The following is a 14,473-nucleotide window of genomic DNA, read 5'->3' as shown; positions in this document are numbered from 1 at the left end:
TGTTTTATGTACATCAATCACTTACTGGATGTGCAATTAACCTTAGTTAATTTAATCCTAATGAATATCCTATGAGGTGGGAATTATTGTCAATATTTTAGAATTAAAAATAATAGATGATCATTATTGAGCACCTAATATGGCCTAGACGTTATACTAAATGCTTTAAAAGCACCATCTCAAAGAACAGCCCAGTGAACAAGATCTTGTTTCATCTCAGTTTTACAGTTGAAGCAATGGAGCCTTAGAGAAATTCAATCCTTCTAGAATCTGTCTGACTCTCTAGAGCTTAAGCCTCAACCACTGCACGTAGGGCCTCTCTCAATTGACATCACACGGGAAGCAGCAAGGCCAGGATGCAACCCAGGTATTTTATTTTTCATTTTTTTTTTTTGCTTCAGCTGTAACAGTTTGACCAATTGGCACATCTTATTTTCCTTTCATCTTGCTGTTATTACTCCATCCTTCAATTATTTTGCTTTGAGGAGTATCAATGAAAAGACTTAGGGGCTCAGACTATAATTGCTAACATCTGTATAGTATTTTACAGTTCATAGATTGTGTACAAAATACTTTGGCTGATTTGATCCCCAAACCACATGTATCCTCATTTTATAAATGAGGAAATCAAGGGACAGGAAAATGTAATTTAGTTAGTTGAAAGTCAAACTCCAAACTTCTCCAAATCTGTGAGCTTCCACTAGGCCAGTCTGCCAAGGGAAAAGAGAGCCGAAAAATAACATGGGAGAGTGGAGAAAGCAATTGCTTGGGAACCAGCAGCACTGCATTCTAGTCCTGGCCCTGCCACCAGCTGGATGTAACCTCAGGCAATCTGGTTTCTCTCTTTGGGCCATAACTTTATAATCTTAAAGTAAGGGTTTAGAATAGACCAGTTATTTTCAAATAGTTTTGGCTCATTTTTATCAAACCACTTTCTTTAAAAGAAATCTTACAACAGATTGTTAACTCATAAAGCAAATCTTACAGCAGACAGTTAACAATTGGAGCTCTGGGAACCTACCCCTTTCCATTCTAGGGCGGGGCAGAAGTTGTGTCTGTTTTGTTCACTAAGTTCCTAGTTCAGGGTCTGACACATGTAGGTGCTCATTAAGTGCTGGCTGAATGAATAAGGCTCCTTTAGGGATTCCTTGGAGCTCCAGGGGGCACAGTATAGAGACCATTGGATCAACAGGTCTCAGGTTTTCTTGTGGTTCTAAGAGGCCAATTTCTTAGAAAGCAAAACTTCTCATAAGACTTCAGACCAAAAGCAGAGATTTCTCTGACTATCCCTTCACATTCAGGGACCTCAGATGTTTCCAGGCAGTCATTTCCACAAAGACAGAGTTCTGCAGTGCTATTTTTCACATTGTTCTGTAGAATATGCTTAAGGATCGCATGCTTTGTCCTACATTCTTTCTCAAGAAAATACTAACTGAATAACAAAACAAAACAGACAAAAAACTAGATTTACTTAGTGACTTCTTTTTAATTTTTTTCCTCGCTATGAACTCTGTGCACAAATCCCTCTCATAGTTCTTCTGAAAGATTCCTGGGTTCTCACGGAAACTAGTTTTATTTCTTCTTGTCTACATATCTGTGACACAGCCAAGACTTCATCCTCTTTTTCTGGGATTATTTTTTTAAAAACTTTTTATTATGAAAAATGTTTTAAATACAAAAATGTAGAAAGAATTACTAATGCAATATTTAGAATGATTTAGAATTATTAGTACAATAAACCCTCATATGCTCATAGATTCTACATTGCCAGGAATTTGTCACATTTACTTTATTTATGCCCTTTTTCCCTTTTTTTCTTTCTTTCTGAAAAATTTCAAAGCAAATTCAAACACCATGTCATTTCATCCCTACTTCAGCATACTTTCAAGATTTTGTTTTTCTTTATTTTGGGCAGGAAGGAAAATTTTTCTTAAACTTTGGGAAGGAGAGTGCCCATAGCTTACTCTCTCTTATGTTTTTTAATGGGCTCAGTTATTTAATGAAGTAAATTGGTAAGAGTGAAGCTCACAGTTATCAAAAGATTTCTTTATATGTATATAAATACTTCATGTTGTGCAAAAGACACTGTCTATATTTCCTTATTTAATCCCTGTAACTATTTCCTACCGTAGAGACTACCACTCTCTCTATTTTACAGATGAGAGAACTGAGAGTAGCAAACCAGCAGATGTGGGGTCGACCTCAGAGCTGATGCTGTGCACACCCCACCATATTGCATCTGGAATTTAGTTTCTGCTTAGCATACACAGCTTTCTTTTCCTCTCCTTCAGAATTGCAGCACGTGGTATAAGGACCCCAGAAATTATTTGAGGCAACAGGACTCAGCCCTGGTTCACCATTAGAATTACCCCATGCCCAGATACTTTCTCAGACCAATTGATTAAACCATGATTTCTCAAGGAAGGTCCCTATTCCAGAATTTTTATAAGCTCCTCGGGTAACAGCCGGTACTGAGGACCATTAATCTATTCTAGGAAAAACTCTTCATATCCACATGAGGACAGTAAGGCCCATTGAGATAAAAGGTTTATTCAATATCTCATAGTTCATTCCTGGTAGATCTGGGCCCAATACAAGTACAGGCAAGTGAGGCATACTCCTTTGGTTTTATCTTTTTGTCACATAGACAGTGGACACAGATTATTTCTCATGTCATTTTTGAGAACCCACCCTCTTACCTATATTCAAGGACTTGACTGTTCAGTCCACTATGACCCCTAAGTCCTTGCTGGCCAGGCTGTTTATTTTGTTCCCTGTCACATGTGCAGCCCACACCTGGCCCTCTGTCCAGATGACTATGGTATTTTAGGAGCCTCATATGCTTTAGAATTGTGCCATGTAATGCTTGACCATGTGGGATTAGCTTATTTTGTGAGAGATGCAGTGTGAAGGAATCTGTTTAGTTTCTGAATCTATGTGTTACAAGGAACATGGTTAAGACAGTTCATCTGGAAAGGTGTTTTTCAAATTGCTGGTTGTTACAAGTTAGCAGGTTATAAAATAAATTTGTGAGTCATGACCAGCATCTGAAAAAAATAGACCAGAATAAAATAGAAGAAAAAGAAAACATGAGAATTCATTGTGGAGAATAAGTGATATATGTGTATAAGTGTGTGTGTGTAGAGGGCCTTAATATGAATGCATTTTTTTTGGTGGAATAATGATATAAGAAGTTGAGAGCCATTGTTTTAGAAGATGTGACTAAGGACTATAGGATCTTGAAACCATATTACATAAGAAATGGTAGAACAAACTGAGAACATTGGCTCTTTCTCTTAGACTATCACTACTTATTCTCATCTCTGTCTCCCTTGTGTCTTGAGCTTTTCTCTTATCTTCTTATGTAAAAAGTACACACGCCCACTTACAAAGACACACACTTACCTACATAGTTATACTTAAATACAAACATTAATAAAAAATATATCAGGGTGGACTTTCCATATTTGGTAATACAGTATTGTGTGCATAAGAGTTAGATTTCTTCTAACTCCAGAAGGCAGAACTGAGAGAGTTAGGACACTAGGGTAAATGGATGGAAATCATGTGACACTAGATTTTGGTGCATATGACCATATTTATAATTTTTGCTGACAATTGGTCTGCCTTACAAAAGAATGGGTTCTCTGTCATTGTTCGTATTATGCAAAAATATCTCAAGGTGATCATTTGCCAATATTAGATTGAAGATCTGGGGCTACAGCTAAGGTGCTTTCCAGTTCTCTGGGGTCTATGGTCAAATATCATTTGTAAAAAGTCAGTAGTAAAAAAGAGCATTGCAGGGGCTGGGCCGGTGGCGCAAGCAGTTAAGTGCGTGCGCTCCGCTGTGGTGGCCCGGGGTTCGCAGGTTCGGATCCTGGGCGCGCACTGACGCACCGCTTGGTAGGCCATGCCGTGGCAGCATCCCATATAAAGTAGAGGAAGATGGGCACGGATGTTAGCTCAGGGCCACTCTTCCTCAAGAAAAAAGGGGAGGATTGGCATTGGATGTTAGCTCAGGCCTAGTCCTCCTCACACACACAAAAAAATAATAAAAAATAAGAAAGGAACATTGCACATCCATGAGATGATTAGATGCAAATAGTTAAATGTCTCTAGAACATAGATCGTGAAGTGTAGGGGCTGTAGAATCAAGAAAGAGTGCACTCCTGTAGGATCTTCTAAAGCTAATTTGAAGATGTTTGATTTTATCATGAGGTCAGTGGTACACCATTAAGGAGTTCTAAGCAACTATCTGATCAGATCTGTATTTCGAAAGTCTGGTTTACAGGAGAATGGGTTAGATGGTGGTTGCCGTTGTCTAGGAGAGCTGCATGGTAGTCCTGAGTGACAGGTAAAATGTGAACAGATTCAACAGAGCTATCCAGGAGATAGACTTAGCAGGACTTGGGTTTGATTGGACATGGAGGGCAATGAAGACAAAAATACGTATGCTGGCATGGCTAAAGGCCCAGGATCTGGAGTCAGAGAAAAGTCTACATCCTTCCTTGAACCACTTCTGAGTTTTGTGCCTTTAGACAAGTAAAGCTTCAGATCTTTCATCTATAAAATGGGAATAATAACAGGTCTTACTTCATAGAACTGACATAAGAATTTAATAGAGTAAGGTATGTAAGTGCTCTAGAGCTATTTCTTCTAAACACGTTATTTTTTAGAGAAGTTTTAGCTTTATAATAAAAGTGAGAGGAAGGTACAGAGATTTCCAATATACCCCCTGCCCCCACACATGCACAGCCTCCCACACTATCAACATCATTCACCAGAGTGGTATACTTTTTTTTTTTTTTTACCAAGGATGAACCTATATTAACACATCACGATCACCCAGAGTCCATTGTTTACCTAAGGGTTTACTCTTGGTGTTGTACATTCATTGGTTTTGGACAAATGTATAATGATGTATATCCAACATTATAATATCATACACCGTATTTTCACTTCCCTAAAAATCCTCTGTGCACTGCCTGTTCATCTCTCCCTTCTACCCCTGGCAACCACTGATCTTTTCATTGTCTCCATAGTTTTGCCTTTTCCAGAATGTCATGGAGTTGGAATCATACAGCATGTAGCCTTTTCAGATTGGCTTCTTTCACTTAGTGATATGCATTTAAGTTTCCTCCCTGTCTTTTCACAGCTTAATAGCTCATTTCTTTTTAGCACTGAATAAAATTCCATTGTCTGAATGGACCAGTTTATTTATCCATTCATCTACTGAGGGACATCTGGGTTGACAAGAGCTATTTTTAATATTGTGGAATGGAAATTGTATCAAATTTTCTTTTCAGTTTGTGGGCTCAATAATTCTCAGAAAAACTTCCCATCATTTTTATAAAATATCTATCTGTCTATATGATAAAATATCACATCTAAATTAAAAGATACAAGCATAAGGAGAGAAGTGAGCCATAGTGCCTGGAGAGGGAAAAATCATATAAGCAGTTTCCATTAAGAATTCTGTCTTAACAAAGCCTGACTTTGTCTAGGTGTACTAAACATTATGCAAAAATCGAAGACAGAAATCAGTTAGGATCTCAGCTATTTGAATTTACTCCAGTCTTTCGCTTTATTTATTTCTTGCTGTCACATGCAGATTTAAATCCCAATGTTAAGAAAAACAAATTCCAAACTTTTAAAAATGAATAAATGAAGCATTATTTAGATGGAAGTCACAACAAAAACTGTCTGTTCCAAATCCTTCATTTGAAAACAGGATTTTCTCCTCTGTTGTTCTCTAAACCGAAGACCTTAAGCTGGAGCTCTCTGGCACGAATAAGTGAAACCCAGTACAGATTCATCCAAATGCTATTTAGTAAAAATTATAAATAGAATTTTAATTATAATGTGTCTTCATAGACAGTGACCTGAAGGCAAAAAAAGATTGATAGATTTATTATTTGTTTAACCAATTTTTGTCAGTAGAAAATTATCTACTATTGTATCCTTTCAATATTCATCTTTGTGTCATCAAATTGTCTGGTGAGAATTCGCCACAAGTCCACGTCTGCATAGAGGAAAAATATGATAGGAACTGCTTTAATTCTGGCCTCTCTTTTGCATCTCCACTGGCACGGTCCTAATGATCTGTTTCTGAACTGTTTCCACAGCTTTTGAAGTGATCTTCACGTTCTCAGATTCTTACTTTGCAACCACCTTCCACATTTATGAAAGATCCCTTATAATGTCTCTAAGAACACCCCGTTTCCATCTGTGGCCTGTTCGAGAATAGATGCATACACTCATCGGCAACAAGAGAGTATGGGACTCATTCAACTTGCTGCCTGTCTACTCTAAATAGATTTTAGCTTATTGCAGTGATATGCTGGAGCTAGATGACATCTGCTGACCAAGAGGGCTGACTGTGCACATCTATTCCCAAATCCCCCTTCATGACATCACATTGGTAGTTTAAAATAAGGCATGGTAGGAGTATTTATACCATGGAAATGGACAAACACTACACATCACACTTTTTCCCCTGGAGAGCTGGTTGTTAAACCTTTACCAGAATGCCACTGTTCATTTGTCACTTCTTGATCTCTCAAATTAAAGCCTCTTATTATATGCTAACATAACCATGCTCCTCTCCTTTGTAGCACTTACCTTAGTTATAAGTTGATATTCATTTCCAGTAGGAAGATTAATTGAGGTAGTGTATATTAAGTACTGCTTACAGGTTTTGGAACAAAGTGTTCAACCTATCTAAATTATTAAGTTTATTTATTATTGTGTAATTATTTAATCAATGTTATTTTCCCCTCCACAAGACTGTAAGTTCCATGAAGGCAGAACAATATTTGTTTTCTGTCCTCAGGGTCTAGCTTAGTACCTGGTTCACAGTAAATGAACAACTAAGTTGTGATAAAGGAATAAATGCAATCACTATTTTCTGCTGAAAATAATTAATAGCTCTCTGACCCACCACACCCCCAATCCCCTGCATGTTTGCTGCTCAGAGTGGGAAAGCGTGGATTATGCATATTACCTGTGGAGGAGGTGTGGGTAAGGGTCTTACTTTGGCAACCTATGATTCTTCACGTCGGGGTCATAAGCGTTTTTGCCTGTCTCTGACTTTCAGTGCATTATTAATACGAGGACAGATTTCCTGGGAGACTAAGTAACCTTTAAAAAATATTTGGTGGGTAGGAACAACAATTGTGTCTTGGGGATTCATGTCTAGAAAATAGAGTTAATTAGGTACTTAACCATTCACTATTATCTTCTCTCCTCTATGTAACAATCTGGCTTGATTTGGTTACTATGGCTGTCCCCAAGATGTTGTTGTTTTAAGAAAATGCACTTTTTTTCCCAATTGTCTGTTCTGAGGAGTTTACTAGAAGATAGTTATTAAGTATTTTTAGTCTTCATTTTCTCCGTTGATTCATCAGTGGGAATGTAGTTCAAGTGTGAGTTCATTAAGTCTTTTCGTTGATGGGAGTACATTCACATAAAATCTTGGCCTCCCTATACTGACTTTCATCCATGACAGACATCCAGTGCTTCCCGTCCACAAGCCAGATCTTGCATCTTTAATAAAAACATCAGGGTGCTTTGCAGCCAGGGCTACATAGCCGAGGCAGCATGCGTGGATTTAAAGGTCAATCCAGGAAAATGAAATTGTTTTGTTTTTCTGTACTTTGTTCTGCAAGCAGGTGATTTGAAGCGTCTCAGATCTTACAGCACCAGGAACCCGGTGTGCAAGTTTTTATAATGCTGGCGGCTACCTCTGACATTGTATTCTTAGCATAAATATATTGCTAACATGGGAGGCCTCCTGGGATTCTGGAAAGGGCATTTGGCTAGAAGTCAGCAGACCTGGGCCCCCATTCTGCCTCTGCTATTAATAATAATGATAATAAAAATAGTTCACCCTCCTTCAGTTCTTACTTTGTGCCAGACATATAAATATGGGGAGGTTGAAGGGGTTGAAGCACTAACTCACATGGTAACTCAGATGTGAAGACAGAATGTAATTCCTTTATTTGCTCTAGTCTTCCTGCTAAGTCTATACACTGGTGTCTAGGAAATAAACCATTTAGTCTAAACTAAATTTAGTCAAATAAATAATTTTAACCTGTGCTGTCCAATATGGTAGCCACTACCCACATATTCTTATTTGAGCATTTGAAATTTGGCTAGTCCAAACTGCCATGGTTGTAAGTATAAAATACACACGAGATTTCAATTACTTTGTATGGAAAAAGGAGAAGGTAAATCTATTTAATTATTTTTATATCAATAGCATGTTGAAACATTTTATATATTTGGATTAAAATACATGTCTCAAATTAATTTTACTGCTTCTTTTTACTTTAATTTAATGGAGTTACACAAAGTTTAAAACTACATATGTGTTCACTACTTATGTGTTCCTCCAGACAGAGGAACAGCATGTGTTAAGACTCTAAGTCCTGAAAGACTTGGTGCTTTTGAGGACAACACAGTGTCTTAGAGCACTGAGAGCAAGGTAGGGAAAGTATGAAAGGCAGGGAGTAGGATAAAACAAGAGAGGAAGTGAGGGGTCAGATCATGTAGGAACATGTAGTCTCTGGTAAGGAGTTTGAATTTATTCTAAGAACAATGAAAAACTGTTGAAGAGTTTAGGTAGCAGCGATGTGATATGATGTATGTTTATTATCACCTCTCTAAATCCCATTTTTCCCATCTTTAAAATAAGTATAATAATAATGTCTTCAAAAGAATATTAAATAAAATAATGAATAGGTAATCACTCTGGAAGCTGTAAAATGCTATAGAGATATAAATTAATCTTATCACTGTGGCTACTGCTCAAAAATCTGCAATGATTCCCTGCATTAATAGCATAAGGTCTTCCATCAATGTATTTTAAAGTCTTCCATCTGTTGGTCCTATCTGACCAATACAAACATTTGTCTCATGTTCTGCTCCAATATATTATCTCCAGTCTTCTCCATATTGTACCTCCTGCTCCTACACCTGGCCTTTGTTCATGACGGACAGTGGTTCATTTCGAATGCCTTCATCATTTTTCTCCACCTATCCCAATCCAATTCACATTCATACTTGTATTAGTTAGGACTCTTTTGGTTACAAGGAACAGAAACACCTCAAACTGGTGTGAACCATAAAAGGAATTTGTAAGTGATACAAGTGAAAAGTCCAGGGGGATATCTAGTTCCTTCAGGCATGAATGGATCTAAGAACTCACGAAACCATGTCACGAATTTGTGTCTTGGGTCTCCATCTCTAGGTTTCTCCCATGAGTTGTCAAGGTGATCATCAATCGCTCCAGACTTCATCCTACCAGATTAGCAACTCCATTGGAAAGAGAATTTCTCTTTCTCAAATGTTCTAGCAAAGTCTCATGTTTCACTCTATTGGCCTAAATTTATTACACACCCTGAACAAACCTATGTAATACTTCTTGGCCAAACCCCAGGCCAGAGCCCATCCCATGAATTAGGGTTACTAGCTGGAGTTAGTCCCCATCCAAACCAAATGGATGAGGTGCAGTTGGAGAAGCTTCCCAAAAGAAAAACATAATTGGGTAATGAACACTGGACAGATAAAAAGGAAAGAACAAAAAGCCCACCCAGATATCCACCATCATAATATGGCTCATGTCCCACGTCCTCCATGAGGCCTGCCTCTATGACTTCAGGCATCATTATCTTTTTCCTTCCTGACTTTTCTTCATACTTAGTCTCTGGAGCTTACATTTTTGGTTCTTGATATTCCATTCTGCAATTTATTACAACCATAAAATTTTTATTGCTTGATTAGACATTGGTGGTAATCTCGTCCTACTGATGTGAAAGCCCAGAAGGAAAAATAATAAATTTTGGATTATTTTGAAAATATTTCTTAAGGACTTTTAGGTTACTTCTGGGGGAAAAAGGGTACAAAAAATTCTTTCCAAAACCTTTAACATTCTTCCCAGAAATTTCTCATTATTTTCCTCATCTTTAAAAATTCTAAATATGTTAATCATGACAATTTTATGAACAATTTTACCTGTGTTTTGATCTGTAAAGGATGAATGCATTTCCTCTTTTCAGGAATATAGATATATATATCTATGTAAAAAGTATATATATATTTAATTCTTTTGTTTCCTTTTGACCTTAACTTCAAACTCTTTCAACCTTCTTCTTTTTTGTTAAGAATCCTTTGGGTCTAAATATGCTTGGGTCTGCCTGTCTATCATTCCGCATGCTCTTCTTTGTGTGTTACAGTTGTCTCTGAGTAGTGAGAGGAGTGTACCTAAGGGCAATTGAGTATCTGTATTTGTTATGTGTCTGTGAGCTGCTACATGCCTATATATGTGTCTGCTTTTTTTTTTCCCAGCTTTATTGAGATATAATTGACATAGAACATTTTGTAAGTTTAAGGTGTAAAATGTGATGATTTGATACATGTATACATTGGGAAATGTTTCCTACAATAAGGTTAGTTAACACATCCTTCATGTCACATAATTACTGTTTTCTTGTTATGGTGAGAACATTAAAACTCTACTCTCACAGCAGCTTTCAAGTATACAATACAGTATTGTTAACTGTAGGCACCATGCTGTGCATTAGTTCCCTGGAATTTATTCATTTTATAACTGAAAGTTTGTACCCTTTGACCAACAGCTCCTCATTTTCCCCACCCCTCAGTCCCTGGCAACCACCATACTATTTCTGTTTCCATGAGTTCAATGTTTTCATATTCCACATATAAGTGAGATCACACAGTATTTATCTTTCTCTGTCTGACTTATTTCACTTAGCATAATGCCCTCAAAGTCCATCCATGTTGTTGTGAATGACAGGATTTCCTTCCTTTTATGGCTAAATAATATTCCATTGTGAGTGTGTGTGTGTGTGTCACATTTTCTTTCTCCATTCATCTGTTGATGGACATTCAGGTTGTGTCCGTGACTTAGCTATTGTGAATATTACTGAAGTGAACGTGAAAGTGTAGATATCACTTTGAGATAGTGATTTCATCTCCTTTGGTATGTACCCAGAACTGGGACTGCTGGATCATACTAAACTTTTCCAACCTTCTGATTTCAAAGATAGGAAAAGAATAACACAACCTTTTGGGTTGGAGACACTTGGGTGTTAATACCTGCTCTAACATTGAATAACATTGACCGTTCCAGCAGCATCTTTACCCTCTGAGCCTTGAAGTTCTCATTTTCGAAGTAGAGTTAATAAGACCGATTCTATAGGGTGATTATAAAAGTTAAATGAAGTAGGGGCCGGCCCGGTGGCACAGGCGGTTGGGTGCCTGTGCTCCGCTGCGGCAGTCTGGGGTTCGCCGGTTTGGATCCCGGGCGCACACCGATGTACCGCTTGTCAGGCCATGCTGTGGCAGCGTCCCATATAAAGTAGCGGAAGATGGGCATGGATGTTAGCCCAGGGCCAATCTTGCTTAGCAAAAGGTGGAGGATTGGCAGATGTTAGCTCAGGGCCGATCTTCCTCACACACACACACACAAAATTAAATGAAGTAATGCACATAAAGCACCAAGAAAAATTTGTGGCATACAATAATCTATTTATTTATTTATTCTTATATTCACTAAATATTTCCTTGATGGCTTGCTGTGCAACTAGGTATTATTCTAGGCACTGAGGATATATAGGTGAATAACATAAAAACCTCTTCTCTCATGAAGCTCAGTTTATAGTGAGAAATTGTCCGGCAAATGTTGCTTCTCTGCTCCTAGCACACTTTTTCCAGCATCACATGGTTCATTAGTACCATTCCTGGAACTGAAAACCGATCGTTAAGACCCAGTTGTCCTGAATCCTAGGCAAATGCTTATATCACTGAATGTTCTTTCCTCTTTTACACTGACAAATACAAGTCAGTATTGGTTTCTTAATTAAGTTGTTTGAAGAGTAGAATAACTTGGGGGGAGGGAGACTTAGCATTATAGAGAAAAACCAGCTGAGTGGAAAGGGCTGTGCTAGGATCTAGAGCACCCACACTTCAATCCAGCTTCTCTGCTCCTGGCTAACTGTGAGCCTTTTCTCACCAGGCCCTGCCATTCTGGACCTCATTTTCCTTAATTTTAAACAAAAGATTTGGACTAAATCTATGTACATCTAACATTTATGTTTCCAATTACAAAATCTCTCTTTCAACATTGACGAGTTCATTCATGTATTCCTTTATTTAATAGTTATCATATTGCACTCTCTACGCAGGGCAAGTTGGTAGGCATTAGGAGTACCAAAGAGGATAAAGTACAAGACTCCAACCTTCTTAGAGTGCACATTTTAATTAAGGAGATTAACCAGTAAGCATAACGTGAAGAAAGCTGTAGTACAAGTGTGAAAAGGGGCTATTGCACTGAAATAGAGACTGGGCTTAGTTCCATTTGGAAGGATGGTAGAGAAAGCCTTGACAGAGGAGATGACATTCAGTTGTGTACTTTGATGGATGTTGATGGATAAAATTTGGACAGGTAAGGAATTGGGGAAAGATAGTCCTGGAAAAGATAACCATGAACGTCTATGCTACTTTATGACAATGGCTAATAGTTTGGTTTGGTCAGGTAATATTGTACTTTAAGCGGAGTGACAGACATCATTAGAGATGTAAGTTGGAGTCTGATTACAGAGAATCTAGACTATCAGATTTAGGAATTTGAACTTTATCTATTAGGCAATGATTAAGTGTTGAAATTTTTTAGGTAGAGAAGTAATACGGTTAGTTTATTTTGAAGAAATGCAATTCTGGTGGTAAAGTTGTGGATGAATTGGAGGGCAGTTAAATAGAAGTTCAACTAGGAAGCAATAAAGGTCTCAAGTAGGGCAATGACAATTGAAATGAGGATGTGAATTAGTGACACAATTAAGAAAAAATTGATAAGACTTAGTAACTAATTGGGTGTAGGGGCAAGGGACTAGGAGAAGCTGGAGATGAATGTGTTATTTCTAGCTTGGGCAACTAGACACCACTAATTACACAGGGGAGAGATGGTAAACTGTAGAAGAAAGATGAAGAGTTCTGGTTTGGACTGCTGAGTTTAGAATTATTGACATCCCTCAGTGTGACATCCAGCTGGATGAATCTTATATATGTTTGGATATCAGGGTCTGGAGGGCCTTTGATGGAGATACATATTTGAGAATCACTGTTATATAGAAGACTGTTGAAATCATGAAACATGGTAAGAGCATTGCTTGATAAGCTAAGAACTTTCAGGGTGGAATCAATTGAAGATCTGTAGAAGTCTGAACCATAAACTTTATTCTCACTGTTGCTTCTAAATCAGCTTTAGTACTGCTCTGAAGAGAGAAAAGAGCAGCTTTTGATGTCAATATACACATCCATGAAGATCAATTATGATTATAGGTAAGAAATTAGAATTTATTCATCTTGGAGGAATTAAAGGATAGTCCTAGATCTCCTCAAACTGTGTATTTGGATCCTCTGAAACTCTTGTTATTGTGTCTCTGCCTTATAAAATTGTATAATTGCCACCCCTTTAACCTGGAATGTAACGAGCTGTCCTCATTCTGCCAGAGAAAGTGAAGCAAGTTGGTGACTCCAAAATATGAATCTGACCCACTGATTTGCATCTAGAGTGACTAGCATAGTATTTTACAGATAGCAGATGCACAATCAAGTTTTAGCAAATGGACAGTTACCATCATATGAATAACTTAGTGTTTACAGGGCAGGAACATTGAGTGGAGGACACTTATTGGGTTCCATTCTGGCACTAGACTAAGTCTCAGTGTGATCTCAGGCAAGTGTAGGGGGGCTCCTGAGCCTCAGCTGCCTCATTTGTTAAGATTTTGAAGGTGTGTCTGCCTCTGAGGGCCCTTCCTGGTTTCTAAGGCAAGGATTCTACGTCAGTCAACAGAATGAGTAGCCTATTGATTTCCTATGTTAGGCTGCCTCACTATTTTGTTTTCCAGAGAGCAAGGTAGAGAGAACTGAGGCGTCTTCCTCCCACTTCAAACAACTTAAAGTATCACAAATTTTGAAATTATTGCTATTATGTTAGTCAAGATTCCTAAGCTAAGAGCCTCTCTTTTTGGGGAAAGATGATGCAATTAAAAAAATCACAGAAGCATCTCTATGTTTTTTGCTCAAACTAGGCTCCACTTCCCACCTTGCTCATCACTTCTTTTTACTGGGGAGAAATATATTCTCTCCTCACCACGTCCTTTCCAGGACTAAGCCCTGACCATAGGGACACATCCATCAATGCAATCTAATTCTTTCTTTTTTAGGGAGTTTTGGGGACAGATGTATCCAACTTTCTCAGGTCTCATTGGGCAGAAGTAGGAATTGTGGGGACCTCTTACTCCCAGCCATGTAGTGTGGCATCAAAGTCTCCACATTGACCCTGTACTCAAAGGATATTGCTCCGTGTCATCCAGGCTTGCCAGGAGAGACAAGCGCAAATGAATCACCACAGCTAGGGATTTCTGGGGTAAGTATTGAACTCTGTGGTAAA

The sequence above is a fragment of the Ceratotherium simum genome, chromosome 8 (genome assembly GCF_057802395.1).
Source record: "Ceratotherium simum simum isolate JZ-2026a chromosome 8, ASM5780239v1, whole genome shotgun sequence".
Lineage (NCBI taxonomy): Eukaryota > Metazoa > Chordata > Mammalia > Perissodactyla > Rhinocerotidae > Ceratotherium > Ceratotherium simum.
Note: the sequence above shows the minus strand (reverse complement) of the source record.